This window comes from Coptis chinensis, chromosome 1 (assembly GCF_015680905.1).
Source record: "Coptis chinensis isolate HL-2020 chromosome 1, ASM1568090v1, whole genome shotgun sequence".
In the NCBI taxonomy this organism is placed as follows: domain Eukaryota; kingdom Viridiplantae; phylum Streptophyta; class Magnoliopsida; order Ranunculales; family Ranunculaceae; genus Coptis; species Coptis chinensis.
The window spans coordinates 6232345-6248361 of record NC_141456.1 but is presented as its reverse complement, the minus strand read 5'-3'; the positions used below and the strand labels follow the sequence as shown (position 1 = coordinate 6248361).

Here is a 16017-nt window from a genome sequence, read left to right as displayed (position 1 = left end):
GGCAGTTAGGTTTTTGGAAGAAATATTTACCGATATTTAGGCTGAAATTTTTTATTTATCGTGTCCAAAAGTGTCGAAATTCCAACTAATTGATGATGGTCAATTTGAGATATGTGCTGGTCTGCAACAGTGCAACTCATAGTTATGGTGACATTTGTTTGATATTTTTTGCTGCCTAATACATCCATTCAAAAAGGGTAATCTTAAATACACTCTCCATTTCTAAGATGGCACTCTCCAACCCGGAATTTGTTATTACATTTGTGTCCCAACTTAAAACCCATGTTTTCTAAGAGGGCACTCCCCATCAAAAATAGTGGTAACCTCCTATTGCCCTTAACTAACTAATTTGTTTGTCGCAACTCTATACATTATCAAAATACACTCTTTTTCTCCAATTATCTACATCCAATTCAATTTTTCTTGACTCAACTCAACTCAATTTTCCTTGACTCAACTCAACTCAATTTTTCTCTACTTCTCAACTCTCAATACCTCTATATTTTAACTCTCAAATGAAGTATGTATCATTATCCAACTCTCAAATGAACGATTTATCGCAATACAAATACCCACATCTCAATGTCGAATAAATTGAAGATTATATGATGTTAGAAGAATCAATTTGTCACGCCCCGAGACCCAACACACATCCCGAGGACGTGGAATGAATCTCGAGGCAGACATCAATTCCGATTCTACCGAAATTTCGGCAGAGTTTCCTTTGTTTGATCGATGTTCGTAAACCCTGAAAACCTGTCATAAACCTGTCATAACCCTGGACACTTCATAATACCCTTCCAACAACCATATATATACAACCCAACCTTCTAAACAACATCACATCCCATCCACCAACTATGTAAGTGTAACTGCTACTTAAATATATCAAATTTTACATCAAAATGAGCGGAGCTCTATATATATACAACAAAAGAAGGAACTATCTCTATACATCCAAAGAAAAGAGCTATGCTCATTATCTACAGCAAAAGAATAACCTAGATTATCTATATACGTGACCCAAAATGTAAACTTGACTCGCTCTCGTCAAGCATAAGGAAATCCTCCCAAATCAACATACCGTCATCACTTGGGGTTTAAAAACCCTCCTCATGGCCCGCTCGTCACGAAATGTTAAGTAGGATGAGCAAACAACTATGCCCAAAGAGAAACTCACATAACCAATAAATAGCTACTTATAGAAAACATTTAAAACATGCGGGGTTTCTATAATAGTATTCAAATATTGTGACTATGTATATATACCTCACTAACTAGCATAAATCATATCGGCATGCTTCATTGATATACAAAATATAGTTTTCACAATCGATATACAACTAAGGGTCACGTGCATCCTATTAGAATGGTGAGGGTACGACGGTACTTTTCCCAGATCCAGGCAATCTCGGTTCAAGATTTCCATTAAGTGTGAACCATGCACCGTTGTTTTCCTCGATTTTACCGGGGGAGCTGAAATGCCGTTGTTGTTTAAGATGCACAAAATCCCCAAAGCTTTTAGGGCTCAGGTGGGCCCTGTGACCACCGACCCCCATACGGGTTTTCACCTAACTTACGGTGGTCAACCGTTCGACGACCGCAGATCGCCAGATCCCGACACATCCGTGAGTGGACTAAACTCTCACTCTCGCGTCTAAACCTCATCGAGGTAACATGTAACCCCACACAAGCTAATCACCATACAAATGACATAATTACAAAGCATGGTTATCTAGAAAAGTAGAAAAGGAATTCCCGGACTACATCCGGTGATGCATCCCTTTAAAGGTGGCCCACCACCTCGAAAGGTGTACACCACATTGGAATCCTAGAAATGAACCATTCTCCTCCTCCGAAATCGACCAGCCCTTCTTTATAGAATTCACAGTTCCTTTTCTAAATCTCCTCGTGATAAACATAGTAATATCTATATATATATACTCGTATTACCGATTATTTTCAAATACTCTAGTTACATATCTAGTTTTTCTTTTAAAACTGTTGATTATATAGGTGTGAGTTCCTGGATTTCCCATCCTCGAGTAGAACACCCTATGACTCCCAAACGGGCCAGTCATAGTAAATAACAACCGATGATTCCCAAACGGCGAATCATCGTAAATAACAACACCCATTCCGGGAAAAATCCAGAACCTCGCGCCTAATTACAAACAACCGGGTAATTCTTACCCGCATTTCAAAATCCATCTTTACGTCTCCTTCTCGAGACAAGAGACGAACCTTTCCCAAAACCGGTTTTCACTTTTTAACAAAGAAACAATCCCTCGCTACCCCGATTTTACAAAAACCCATTTCACACCGAAAAGCTATCTATATATATAGTTTATAGCGAGGAAATACAATGCAAAACATGAATATCATATATACATGCATGGTTGATACACAAACTATCTATTTCCAATTTAAGCAATTCAAATCATGCATGAAAATAAGCAGACTATATATTGGGATGTAGGTTCCTACCTTAGCAAGCTCCTTCTCCTCAAGCCCCCTTAACCCAATCGAACCAGCTTAACCGAATCCAACTCCTATAAATCATATAAGCCCAATCGTAAATCTATTAGAACCCGAAGAAGACAATTAATACTTCCTTTCAACATAAGTCGAGAGAAATAATTACTCGTTGATTATATTAAACACTAAAGTAATTATTAACGTACTACCTTTCTAGTTACGAAAAGTTTTGTTCTAGACTGCTATAGGCCACCACAAACCGTTCTGAGAATCACCGACAGTTCTTTGTCGAGCGATCGACTCTGAGCCATTCCCAGTTCTTACATATATTTTCTCAGTAACTTAACCCCTTTAGATGCTTCGTATTCACTCTCCTCCCATCCCACAACATTTCCATTTGTAATAAGATCCCAATCCAATTCCAAATTTCCACTACAACCCATTCCACCCTCTTCGGTTCATAGCAAATCTAATTACAATTACTGTCGAGTTTCTTATCAATCGTGCATTACTGAGTCAAATCCTAAACAAGTTTAGACTAACATAACTTTTCTAAATTAAAGTGAATATAGTAACTCTTACCGAGTCAGCAAGCGAAACTCGATCCTAGCTTGCTGTTCCACCAAAATCGCTCACTTTGTCTCCTCCCACAACTGCTGTCGACCTAACAACCACCCAATTTCAATCATCCTTCATCCATACAACCAAATAGAACGAAATCGAGTTCAAATTATTTGATTGAGGCGAAACTAACTCACCTCTTATCTCGATTTCGCTTCGGTATGCTCGACTTCACTTCTACTCAATCTCACTCTTTGCGAAAATACTACACCCCGTCCAATACTTCCATCAATACATCCCCAACTATCGACGTCGAGTTCAAACTAGTTGTTTGGAGCGGTTAAACTCACCCGGCAGCGGCGGTACGACGCAAATCCAATAATTTTTTTGAATTCCCACGCTTGGTTGAGTGTTGTTAAGGTTTGGGCGTGAGGAATTGAGGTTGAATCGATGGAATTTTTGCTTATTCGTGTTTCTCTCTCTTAGGTTTAAAGGATTGAGAAAATTGGGGAAGATGGGTGCGATTTGGGTTGTTTTCGCGATTTCGTTTGGTGCGATTTTTGTTTTACTAAGATTGGGGTGACGAATTATAGGTTTGGATTACTGAAATTGGGAAGAATTAAGTTTCTCTCTCTTAGGTTTTAGTAATAGCGAATTGGGGAAGAAGAGAATTGAGTCTGCTTGCGATTTTTCGGTTTTCAGCGATTTTCGGTTTTTTTTTTTTCTCTAGTTGGGCCGATATATTTAGGCCCAAGCCCAATACATTAAGCTTAAGGTCCTAATCAACGCTAACCCCCACTAATTCGACTTAGCGTCTTGATTATTTTTCGGCCTATCCCGCTAAATTTAATCTGCTATATTCTATCTCACCTCAGGCTATGACAATAACCCACTCATGCGTGTAAAACTTTCGCTTCGTGCCGACGCGGAAAAGCCGCTAACCGACATTTTTGCCAAATTTCCGCCTATAGTCGCTTACCTAACGTGCCTTATGAGTCGGAGTTAAGTTTCATCCAGTTACGTACGTTTGAAACATAAACCCGACGACCAATTTACATAAATGACCCTAGATTTGATATGAAATTTACACAATTACCCTTAATAATAATTTAGGACTTTACACAATTGAACATGAAAAATAAATAAATTGGAGATTAATGTAATTGAAATTGCCTAATGGAATTGAAACTAAATGAATTATGATAGTTTGAATGTTAGATTTCAAAATAAATTTTGTGTAATCTTGATGTATGTGCTATTTTGATGAACGGTAACACATTGTCGTAAAATACCATAAATTACGGTAACGGGTTGCTGAAACATAACCATAAATTACAGTGTCGGGTTACCATTTACCAAGTAAAGATACAACAAATAGACACCAAAAATTCTTAAACCATTCGGTATCTTGTTGTTGTGTTGTCAAATTCCAATATTTATATATTTCATCATTTATTTGATAATAATTTGATTATTAATTAGCATATTTTAACTTATTTGTAGTTGTTTTAGGTGATAACTTAGTTCCCACAAGTAGAAAACATTTAGGTTATAATTTTTTATTTTTGAATTGGTAGCAATTGTACATGTCTCTAGGGTTTGAACAAATATAGTTCTAACTAGACTTTGAATCTAACATCTAAATTTTTACCAACAAATTAAAATTGAATTATATAATATAATTTAAACCCATTCTCCAATCTATAATAAAACATTTAAGTTATAATTTTTTTATTTCGGAAAAAGTTTGAATTAGTACAGTTCTAACTATACTTTAAATCTAATATATAAATTTTTACTTACATATTAAAATTGGATTAGACGATATAACTATTTAAATTAACCCGTTATCCAATCTATAATAAAACGTTTGGGTTGTAATTTTTTATTTCAGAATTAGTAGCAACTTTACTTATGTTTAGGATTTAAGGTTTGAAACAAAGATGCAGTTCTAACTAAAGGTGGCAATGGGTCGTGATGCGTGTTGGGTCGGGTTAGGTGTTGTGTCATATCTGGGTCACGTGTTAGGAGAGCAAACCCAAATCCGACCCAACTATTAATCGTCGTCGAGTTTGTTAAACCCAAACCCAACCCGCCTATATAACAAGGTTACCCAACAGGTGACCAGCTAAATAACGGGTCAATTTCAAATCAGTTTCGATCGGATTCACGACAACCTATATGCAAAATATTTAGTATTTCACGATTTTATTTATCATATATATATATATATATATATATATATATATATATATATATATATATATATATATATATATATATATATTATCAAAATCATTTATAATTCAATTACATATCAATGAAAATTGAATAACGAAACATATATTTATCGAATGAATCAATATGACGGCTAATCCTTCTCATTTTAGTCGTTTATTTTAAGTTGTTGGGATAGTGAGATTTTAAAAAATAATTCACTTATCTTAAAACAGGTTATACATATCATGGGTTGATGACCCGACCCATTAGACCCGAGAACTAATTGGGTCTACCAATAGGTAACTCGGGTTAACATATGTGACCCTAACCCAACCCATTTATTTGACGGGTTCGGCGGGTCAACCCTTAAATGACCCAAAAGCCTTTTTTCCTAATCCAAACCCGCTAATTTCATGTTGGATTCGTGTCGGGTTAGCGGGTCGTGTACAAAACTGCCACCCCTAGTTCTAACTAGACTTTATTTGAATCGATTTAACATCTAAATTTTTACTAACAAATTAAAGTTTGATTAAATGATATAATTAAACCCATTTTCCATTCCACAATAAAACATTTTGATTATTATTTATGATTTCAGAATTGATATGTAGCAACTAACCCAACTGTACATATGTTTGTAGTTTAGCCAATACAGCTCTAACAATAATATAACTATATTTCGAAAAAAAAATAATATCAATACAGTTCTAACTATATTTTGAATCTAGTATCTAACATCTAATACATTTTGAAGTTAATATTCATTATCTAATCTAATACCTATTTTATTATTATTTTTTCAATTTGTAATGGTATCAAAATTTGAGATTCCTCGATATTCCCAATTTAGAGTTTAGGGTTTAGGGTTTAAGGTTAGACATCTCGATATTTTAATATTTCAATTATTTCGATATCTCGACATCTGAAATTGAGTTTTCATTTCGACCAATTATTTCAATATTTCAAAACAATTTTGATATTTCGACCCATTATTCAATAATTCAATACAATTTCAATATTTTGCCCAATTGTTTTTATGAAATTTTGAAATCAATTTATTATCTTTTTAGGTTGATTTGAATTTCCCTCTCAAAATCAAACTCAAAACTCATTTTCAACTTTTTTGCTTCCCCCTCAAATTCAAACCCAAATTTTAGCTTTTTTTCTACTCTCTTTCTTTCCTCACCCTCAAATCTACTTCTCTTTAAACACTTCTTCTCCATTCCTAATATAGAAACTTACAAAAACTCAAAACTATAGGAGAAAACTCACCCAATCCACACACTTACAAGGTAATTTGTTTGACTTCTCTTATCCACTTCAATTATTTTCTTTAACTTGGGTATATGTCTAACTATTTCATTTTTGTTGAATTTAAGTCTAATTTAAGCACATTGAAAGCTTACATTGGAATTGAAAAGTGGAAGTTAACAACATATGTCATGGGCTTGGAACAAAAGTTATTGTGAAAGGGAAGGGAAAAAAAGAGGAATTGTAGAATGTAGAATGTTGTAATCTTCCCAATCTTATGTTAATTTCGGTAACTGGTTACTACTTTATAAATACAATTTTCAACAACTGAACACCAAAAGTTTGAGCAATTTTCAGCAACTAGATACCATTTATCAAATTAGCAACTCGATACCGAAATTGAGTTTTCATTTCGGTAACTGGTTACCACTTTACTATTACAAGTTTCAGCAATTGAACACCAAAATTTTGAGCAATTTTCTCAAATTAGGGAGACCGAAATTGTGTTTTAGTAACTAGTTACCGTTTTACAAATACAATTTTCAACAACTGAACACCAAAATTTTGAGAAATTTTCAAAGAACTAGATACCATTTATCAAATTAGCAAATCGGATACGAAATTGAGTTTTAATTTCGGTAACTGGTTACCACTTTACTATTAGAATTTTCAGCAATTGAACACCAAAATTTTGAACAATTTTCTCAAATTAGGGAGACCGAAATTAAGTTTTAGTAACCGGTTACCGTTTTACAAATACAATTTTAAGCAACTGAACACCAAAATTTTGAGCAATTTTCAGCAACTAGATACAATTTATCAAATTAGTAACTGGATACCGAAATTGAGTTTTAATTTCGGTAACTGGTTATCGCTTTATAAATACAATTTTCAGCAACTGAACACCAACATTGTGAGCAAGTTTCAGCAACTAGATACCATTTATCAAATTAGAATACCGAAATTGAGTTTTACAAATACAATTTTTCAGCCACTAAACACCAAAATTTTGAGCAACTAGATACCATTTATCAATATTTCAATTTAGGGATAGACATCTCGATATTTCAATATTTCAATTATTTTGATATCTCGACATCCAAAATTGAGTTTTCATTTCGACCAATTATTACAATATTTCAAAACAATTTTGATATTTCGACCAATTATTCAATAATTCAATACTATTTCAATATTTTGCCCTATTATTTTTATGAAATTTCGAAATCAATTTATTCTCTTTTTAGGTTGATTTGAATTTCCCTCTCAAAATCAAACTCAAAACTCATTTTCAACTTTTTTGCTTCCCCCTCAAATTCAAACTGAAATTCAAACCCAAATTTTAGCCATTTTTCTACTTTTTTTTCTTTCCCCACCCTCAAATCTACTTCTCTTTAAACACTTCTTCTCCATTCCTAATATAGAAACTTACAAAAACTCAAAACTATGGGAGGTGATGAGCATGAAAACTCACCTAATCCACACACTTGCAAGGTAATTTGTTTGACTTATTTTCTCCACTTCAATTATTTTCTTTAAGTTGGGTATATGTCTAACTATTTTCTTTTTGTTGAATTTAAATTTAATTTCAGCACATTGAAAGCTTATATTGGAATTGGAAGTGGAATTTGACAACATATGTCATGGGTTTGGGACAAAAGTTATTGTGAAAGGGAAGGGAAGAAAAGAGGAATCATAGAATGTTGTAATCTTCTCAATCTTATGTTAATTTCGTAATGGTTAGTGTTTTACAAATACAATTTTCAGCAACTGAACACCAACATTTTGAGCAAATTTTCAAAGAACTATATACCATTTATCAAATTAAGGATACTGAAATTGAGTTTTTACAAATACAATTTTCAAAGAATCAACACTAAAATTTTGAGCAATTTTCAACAACTAGATACCATTTATTAAATTAGCAACTGGATATCGAAATTGAGTTTTAATTTCGGTAACTGATTACCACTTTACTATTGCAATTTTTAGCAACTAAACACCAAAATTTTGAGCAATTTTCAGCAACTAGATACCATTTATCAAATTAAAGATACCGAAATTGAGTTTTAGTAATCGGGTTACCACTTTACAAATACAATGTTCAAAGAATCAACACCAAAAGTTTGAGCAATTTTCAAAGAACTAGATATGATTTATCAAATTAGCAAATCGGATACCGAATTGAATTTTAATTTGAACTCGGTTACCACTTTACTATGTTTGCAATCACCTTGTGTAGAGATATTATGTGTGTTTTTCCTATTTCGAGGTGAGTGATAGAGATATTCAACCAAACGCGACAAAAAAATGTTTCAAGTTTCCCATGGCTTATACCGAAGTATCGGTGGTGGTGGTACATGTTATGGATTGAATGACAGTGGACAACATTATTCAAATCCTCTTGGTGATATTGATCCTACAAAGGTTCCATTTGCAGATTTAGTTCATGTGTGGTGCATGCCAAGTACTGCAAATATCGGACATCGACATGCTTCCCGACCGTTGGAGCCTGTAATATTTTCTCGCTTATGTTTCTTATTATAATTTATTATGGTACTATCATGCAAACGACACACACAATTGGATCCGTTCTTGTATCACTTTTTAGTGGATCACCTATTTCAAGAAAATATCTGAACAACAATTGACAATTGGCATCTATGAAAGCATTACCATCCACATCAATATAACACAATAATCTAAAAAACAAACTCTTTTCATTAATAAATAATTTCATTATCCGACATCAGTTTTCAACCAACCAACCAACCAAGATACAACTTCAAACATTTACAAAACCAACAAAATAAAACCTAATCAGTCTAGACTAACACCATGCGAGAAAATCATTTCATGTCTAGCTTATCCATCCGAAATGACCATCATAGCCTCATTCTATTAAGTTCAATCTACAAAAAAGAAAAAAAAATAAACAGAAGGATAAAGTAGTTAGGTTCAATAGATCGTAAAGCGACAAAATCCAATATAGTACAGAATAGAATACAAGTACGGTACATAAAGGGCTACTAGTTCAAATGGTAGAACCTCAAATAAATTCCAAGGTATTGAAGTAAGTGAATATACACAAACGAAAAAATATTGCAGTAATTCCAAACTCAACATGCACTAATCCAAAGAAAAAACCCGGAAGCTCAAGAACCTCAAGAACGGATAGATAAGATCAAACATGACAATTGCCAATCCTCAATACAACTACAAGTAGACATTCAATCACACTTGAAATGTTTTAAGTACACTGCCACCAATATTCCACCTGGTAGCTTGATTCAAGCTAAATAGACTTTGGTGAGAAAAAATAAACCTCTCAATATGGAATAAAGTTACTCAGCTCCTTAATTCTTATAGCTAGCATTACCGTTTCAAAATATATATATATATAATAGAAAATGAAGCTTATATCAAAACAATTAAGAATGGGTGGCATGCATTCATTCAAGGAACTTAGCCCTATGGACTATTTAACAAGCAAGCTTACAAAGAAAATGCAACATTTGACACCCTTCTAAGTTCTAACAAATGAAGGTCAATGAAGGCATGGATGAATACATATGATTTAATTATATAGAACCCGGTACCTTAGACAAATAGCAATGACGATCATCAGATTGGAGGACACCTATACTTGAAGTATACATACTCTAAGTACATTAACTTCTCTGGAGTCTCCAACAAAATGGACAACGCATGAAAATATATAGGTCTAAAGTCGCATGGTCGGTGAATTACAATATTATTGACTAAATGACTGGGAACGAAAAAAATCAGAAATGCCCTTAAAGCATGCATTGATAGAAACAAAGGTACACATTCATCCTTTCATAGATGTATACAGGAAGTATAAGGCCAAACTTGGTTAGAGCTAGCAAGAATGACAATTTAACAAAAATCCTTCAACGAGAATGAAAGAACTTGCCTTGGAGAACTTTATCAGGAACAATACCAAACAAAGTCGCTCGTTTCTACAAAACTCCATTAATCTGAAAGAAGAAAAAATGGAAAAAAAAAGTCAACGTGTTGTCAACTATGGCCAACCCAGCACCTAAAACCACATCCATAACCAACTTCTGAAATCCCATTACAAATGCTAAACCATTAACTCAAGGGGACTACACCTTAGTATGCCCAAAAATGTCAAGGCCTTAAGTCTCGACGTACACTGACCCACAACAAATGACGACCAATTGATAGTACTAAAGCACTAGTTCTGAACATTTCAGTAGTTTCATAGGATGCTCACTGAAATCACAAAGACAGCAGTGAAAACGGTTCGTAAAACGGATTTGAAACGACAAAGATATGGCCAAAACAAAATTTAGTCTATATGACACTGAAATGATACCGTACCCACTCGCCTCTATGATTTGTTTCGCATACATATTCAGATCTTCCAACATAGTTGCAGTCCTAATATTGTTGTTGAAATAACCATAGCAAAGCATAAATAATCTACCACAAGCCACAAAAATAGTTCTACACAATTCTAAATGGATCATAAACTCTATTAGCGAGACTGTTTATTATACATGGTTACAAAAATCAGCACTATGCATGAACTAAAGTCCAACAAAATCAAATGTAATATAACACAAAGAAAGCATGATTCAAGTATTGAGTTAAATCCCTACCATGCTCCTAACACAGTGGAACTGTGGAAGTAAAGAGGAGGAAACACCTACCTCAACCTTGAGCAACCAATGAGCTATACAACAAATAACAACGTAACTAACCCACTCCAAAACCAACAAGATGATGAGGAAATTTAAGAACTCCAGTCTCATTTCACAGCAAACTAAAACCAAACAGTCCATATGCAGAAATTCTCACATATACAATCACACTAAAACAATTATCATGAAAATGAAATAAAAAAAGAGTTACGTACTGGAGCGTGCCCAGTACTAGATAATACCACATTGTTAAATCAATAGCTAATTTTGACTCAACTAGAAAAGGCAAACATAATTCTACCACAAACTTGTGAGCTAGAGAGAGCAACACATATCATACGTAGGGCCCTCCATTCTGACAACCTACTTCTCCACAATGGGATGATCTAGTTTAAACGGTCCTTGGTCCTTGATCTATTTACAATTGTTCCTACAAGCATTTCATGTTCTTCTATAAGCACAGGTAAAAGGGGCAGACTCAAAATTCTAAACCGACATGAAACACATTAAGTAAAAAGACTGAACCTTTTCTAGTACGGGCACAGTGCTTCCTTCATCTTCAGCAGCAGGAGCTTTATTATCAGGACTAATTACAAGTTTACAACACTATCAAAATCATCCATTGCTTTAGCTTTCACTTTCAACAATACATTCTCTCTTTTTCTTCCACGTGTCTTTGTTGCAATCAAATTCTCCTCCTATTTTTCTTCTTCTTTTATGGAGTACCCGCATCATTTACTTGTGAAGAATTGATTGAGGGATTTTGTTAATTAGATCGTGATTTAAGTGAAACAATTGTTTTACGTCTGTGCGAAGGGTTTTTTTAGTGAAACAACTGCTTTTTTGCTAACCCTTGATCGATATAAGAAAAACCAATATAACCAGTCACCCGGTTAGATAGAGCGTGCCCTCTAATTTTCTTGTGGACCAGATGGTTTTTTCTTAACTCAAACCGGTTCCTGGGTCGGAGAGTGCCCTCTTAGGAACCGGAGCGTATATTTAACAGGACCCTTCAAAAAACCTTTGGACTTTGTAATGTAAGTTGCCACTTAGGGGTTGTTTGTTTTTTTATTTTTAAGCATTTAGCACTGCAAAAACTTTCAGCATTCAGCAAAGTAAGTTGTTTGTTTTTGTTGGGGTCTTTAGCATTCAAAGGTACCAAACTGACTTCAACATTCCGCGTTTCTTTTCTCACTGAACGCTGAAGAAAGAGTTGCTCATGTTAGGTTTCCACCTCTACCCTTCCATAACTTGATAACCTGTAACTCATTTTTTGTAAGAAACATTGAGTCTCTGGTAAAGCACAAATTCAAGGCATCATGTTGTTTGTTTTTTCGTGACACCACTTATGTCTAATTAGCGTGTTAATTGTTAGAATAGTTGTATCAACACAGCAACTAGAGTAGAACAGAAGGAACAGTAGACAAGGACAGAATTAACAGGTAATAACCAAGGCGCGGATTGGGCTGTCCTTAAGGAAAGATTTCGCCCCTTCCAATGGTGCAGAAAGGCAACAAAGCATGCGTCTTCCTCACGGGGATTCAATGGTTAACAAAGAGCCTGACTTTGCACTAGAATAGACTACCCTCTAGAACAGCAATATAACTCTCTCTGGCGGCTGACAGGAAGAAGAGAAGAAGAAAAGGACTGGTTTGAGTTTTCTATTTCTCTGAGTTGAGTTTCTGATCAAGTCTATACCTCTATGGACTCACAGTCCTATTTATAGAGGTTGGGTTGGTCTCCTAAACAGATAAAGAAGAGAGACCAACTCCTAATAGAACACCGAAACTTGCTGCTGAAGAAAAAAGCAAAACAAGTTTAGGCAATTGGTCAAACCACTACCCACAACAGTAAGCCCAAGCCCAAGCCCAAGCCCAAACCCAACCCGATGTGGTGGATAACCAATGTGGGACTATCTACTATGCACTAAAGTGGAGAGAACACATATGGTTCATCTCCTCCACTTTGCACACACTCACAAGTATTTCGAAATACACTTAGAGATTCCAACAATCCTCCACTATTTCAAAATACTAATAGTCCCCCACTATTTTGGAATAGGATATTACAAAAGAAAAGGGTTAACGAAATGCCAGAGAGAATCGAAAAACCAATGCATAAGATACTGGTGCTTTTCGGGCTTGAACCAATCATAGGGTAACATGTCTTATAATACGTGAAAGTGGTGGATTAAAAAATCTTTGAACCAACATTCCCTTGTAGTAAAATAGAGGACATGCACCCACATTGCTCTTTCATTATATGCTTGTTACCGGTGGTTGTTTTGGCTTTTTGGCCCTTTACGCTGTTATGTGAATGCTCTAGAGTATTTGCCTGAATACTCATAAGAACCGACCCAGTTCTACATTCACGTAGGTGGATATCCATCAAGTGTACATAGCAGTTAGAATACACTATCTCATAAAAAAAAAAAATGGACTATGGATTCCATTAAGAGTAAAGTAACTCATCCTATTCTCATTGCTATTCAAGTTATACAAAGTATACAAAAATGCTATCTAGTCATAGGGTGGAACGTCTCAAAGAAAAACAATAGCATACCAGAGCGATGAGGTGACTTGTTTTTCCCTTTGAACCTACTTCATGGGATCTCCAATCACATAGGTGGGGTTGCCGTTAGTGTCGCCCTCTATCTAAGGCAAAAGTCCCATCCCCCTCGACGTATAACCACTTGCCTCCAAAGAAGTGGTGCGGTTAGACATGTGGCCAAACTAAGTCCAACCTAACATAATCTCTAGCAGCTGCTTGATTAAGTTATATCTCAACTTACATGCATTCTTTTCCCATTGCACATAAGATAACATGTCTTAGCTATTGAATGAGACGTTCAAAAGCATATACACATCGAGGTTTTAGGGCCAATGGGAAGATTTGCCAAGAGGTTGCTAACCCACTCAAAGATCATCACATGCCTTTTCTAAATGATTAGCTTGGATGATATCCAAGACACTCAATTTCCACCAAAAGGTAAACACATAAACATTCTTGGATCCAGTTTATAACATATTACCCTTCTAATAATGATGGAAATCTACTAAATATCGGTCTATAATCAATGGCTCTGCTATAGTACTTGGATAATCTGACAATATACATCAAAGTTCCTTATAAGGACACAATGGGTTATTAGCTCAGTATGTCATTAATGTAGGCAATGTCATGTCTCATATACATTATCCATCAAGTACAATTGGCTACCAATGATATTGACATATTTAGTATGAGAAAACACAAGGAGATTATTTTTCATAAGATAGATATTTGCCACAAAAGATGTTAACACATGCTTACTATCATAATACCCATACTTTTCAATGAAAAATATTTCTACTAAGTGCTATAACAACATAATGAGACTAACATGAGTTTTAATTCCTATATTCACCATTCAATTCTCAGTAGTGCCGAAATTCCCTATACCATCCGGCGAGGTCTGGTTTAATGTACTGTTGTGCTTCAACCATATTCAAACGTCAACATCTTGACAACCTAATATAGCGATTCTGAAATGAGTTTAACAACATAATGAACTATCGTTTCCAATGACGGTCTATTATGTGTTTCAAATAGAAATTTCTCTGTCTCATACACATTCTCAATGCTAGCACTCATGATATTAAATCATCTAAACAATTAAAGAGAGATTAACACATATGTCTTGCTTTACTCTAAAGAAAAGACACACCTTTATCAACAACGGTACTTTGACATCCATATGACACTAATATGTTGTTGAATTGCTCATGCCATTTATAAGCGCTTGAATCAACTCATACAAAGATTTAACTAAATTGTATACCTTCAGCTCATCACCTGGTACTACTTGGTATTGTAGTTCCACACAACTACTCAACTAGAGTCTTTAGAATTCTGTAGAAGAAATTCTAGTTATATGAGCAAGGTTTCAAAATAGTATAAATCTTGTCTCTGATTGAAACCTCTTGGCTATTATTATTAGCATTGTATTTTGCAATACAACTATCACGTTTTAGTTCTCTTGAAGATCCAATTTAACATATAGATCCCCCAATAAATCAAGAGTCCAGTTTAGAGGAGTTGTATCCTTCAAAAAGGACACTTCTCATGTATTTAACAACTTCCTTATAGGTTAATGAATCTTTCTCGAGAAACATATAAACATCATCACCGTGAATGGTGGAAATACTCATTGATAGTCTTCCAAATTTCTTGTGCAGAAATAATGGGATTATCTTATGTAGTTCATTATGAACATTCAACCACTCTATGCCAATTTCTCAGAAAGCACATCCTCAAAATAAAAGTTAGCATATAAGACATTCAATAATAGTGTGGTATCTACAAAATTGTTATCACTCATGACAACTGAAAACAAACATCACTATTATGAGTTTCACCAATGAACATCTACTAGATAATTCTAGGTCTCAAAAAGACTTCTTTTAGATTCATTCACAATAGCCTTGGCAAGACACCCCCCACATTTTGAAGCATTTTTGTGGATAGGCCCAAGACCTTTCCATACTTTGTAGTTCAGTGTCTTTCCAATTATCTTGTGAGATAAACTATGGTAAAACAGTGTTATGCATATGGGTCATCACCCCCCACAGTTCAATGGTTACTCAACCTAATCAAACTTATATGCAAAACACATTATACCGCTACAAACACTAAAAGAAACACCAACAATAATATGCACTCTTATGACAAGAATATACTTTACTCAGGTCTGTGATTATGGATCATATTAAACATAGTCATATTATGTTCATGCTATCTATATGAAAGGAAATTCACAAGTGATTCAAATGAATCT

At 34.6% G+C, this 16017-nt stretch overlaps 1 long non-coding RNA gene across 1 annotated transcript; it reads right to left on the bottom strand.

Annotated features, from left to right (window-relative positions):
* Positions 1-9213: 9213 nt before the first annotated feature.
* LOC147521677 (uncharacterized) lies at positions 9214-12392 on the bottom strand. Its single transcript, XR_015194348.1, has 3 exons — positions 11727-12392; positions 10448-10511; positions 9214-9422 (listed from the first exon to the last, which is right to left on the bottom strand). It is a non-coding gene; the product is annotated as an uncharacterized LOC147521677 (long non-coding RNA).
* Between the last annotated feature and the right edge of the window lie 3625 nt (positions 12393-16017).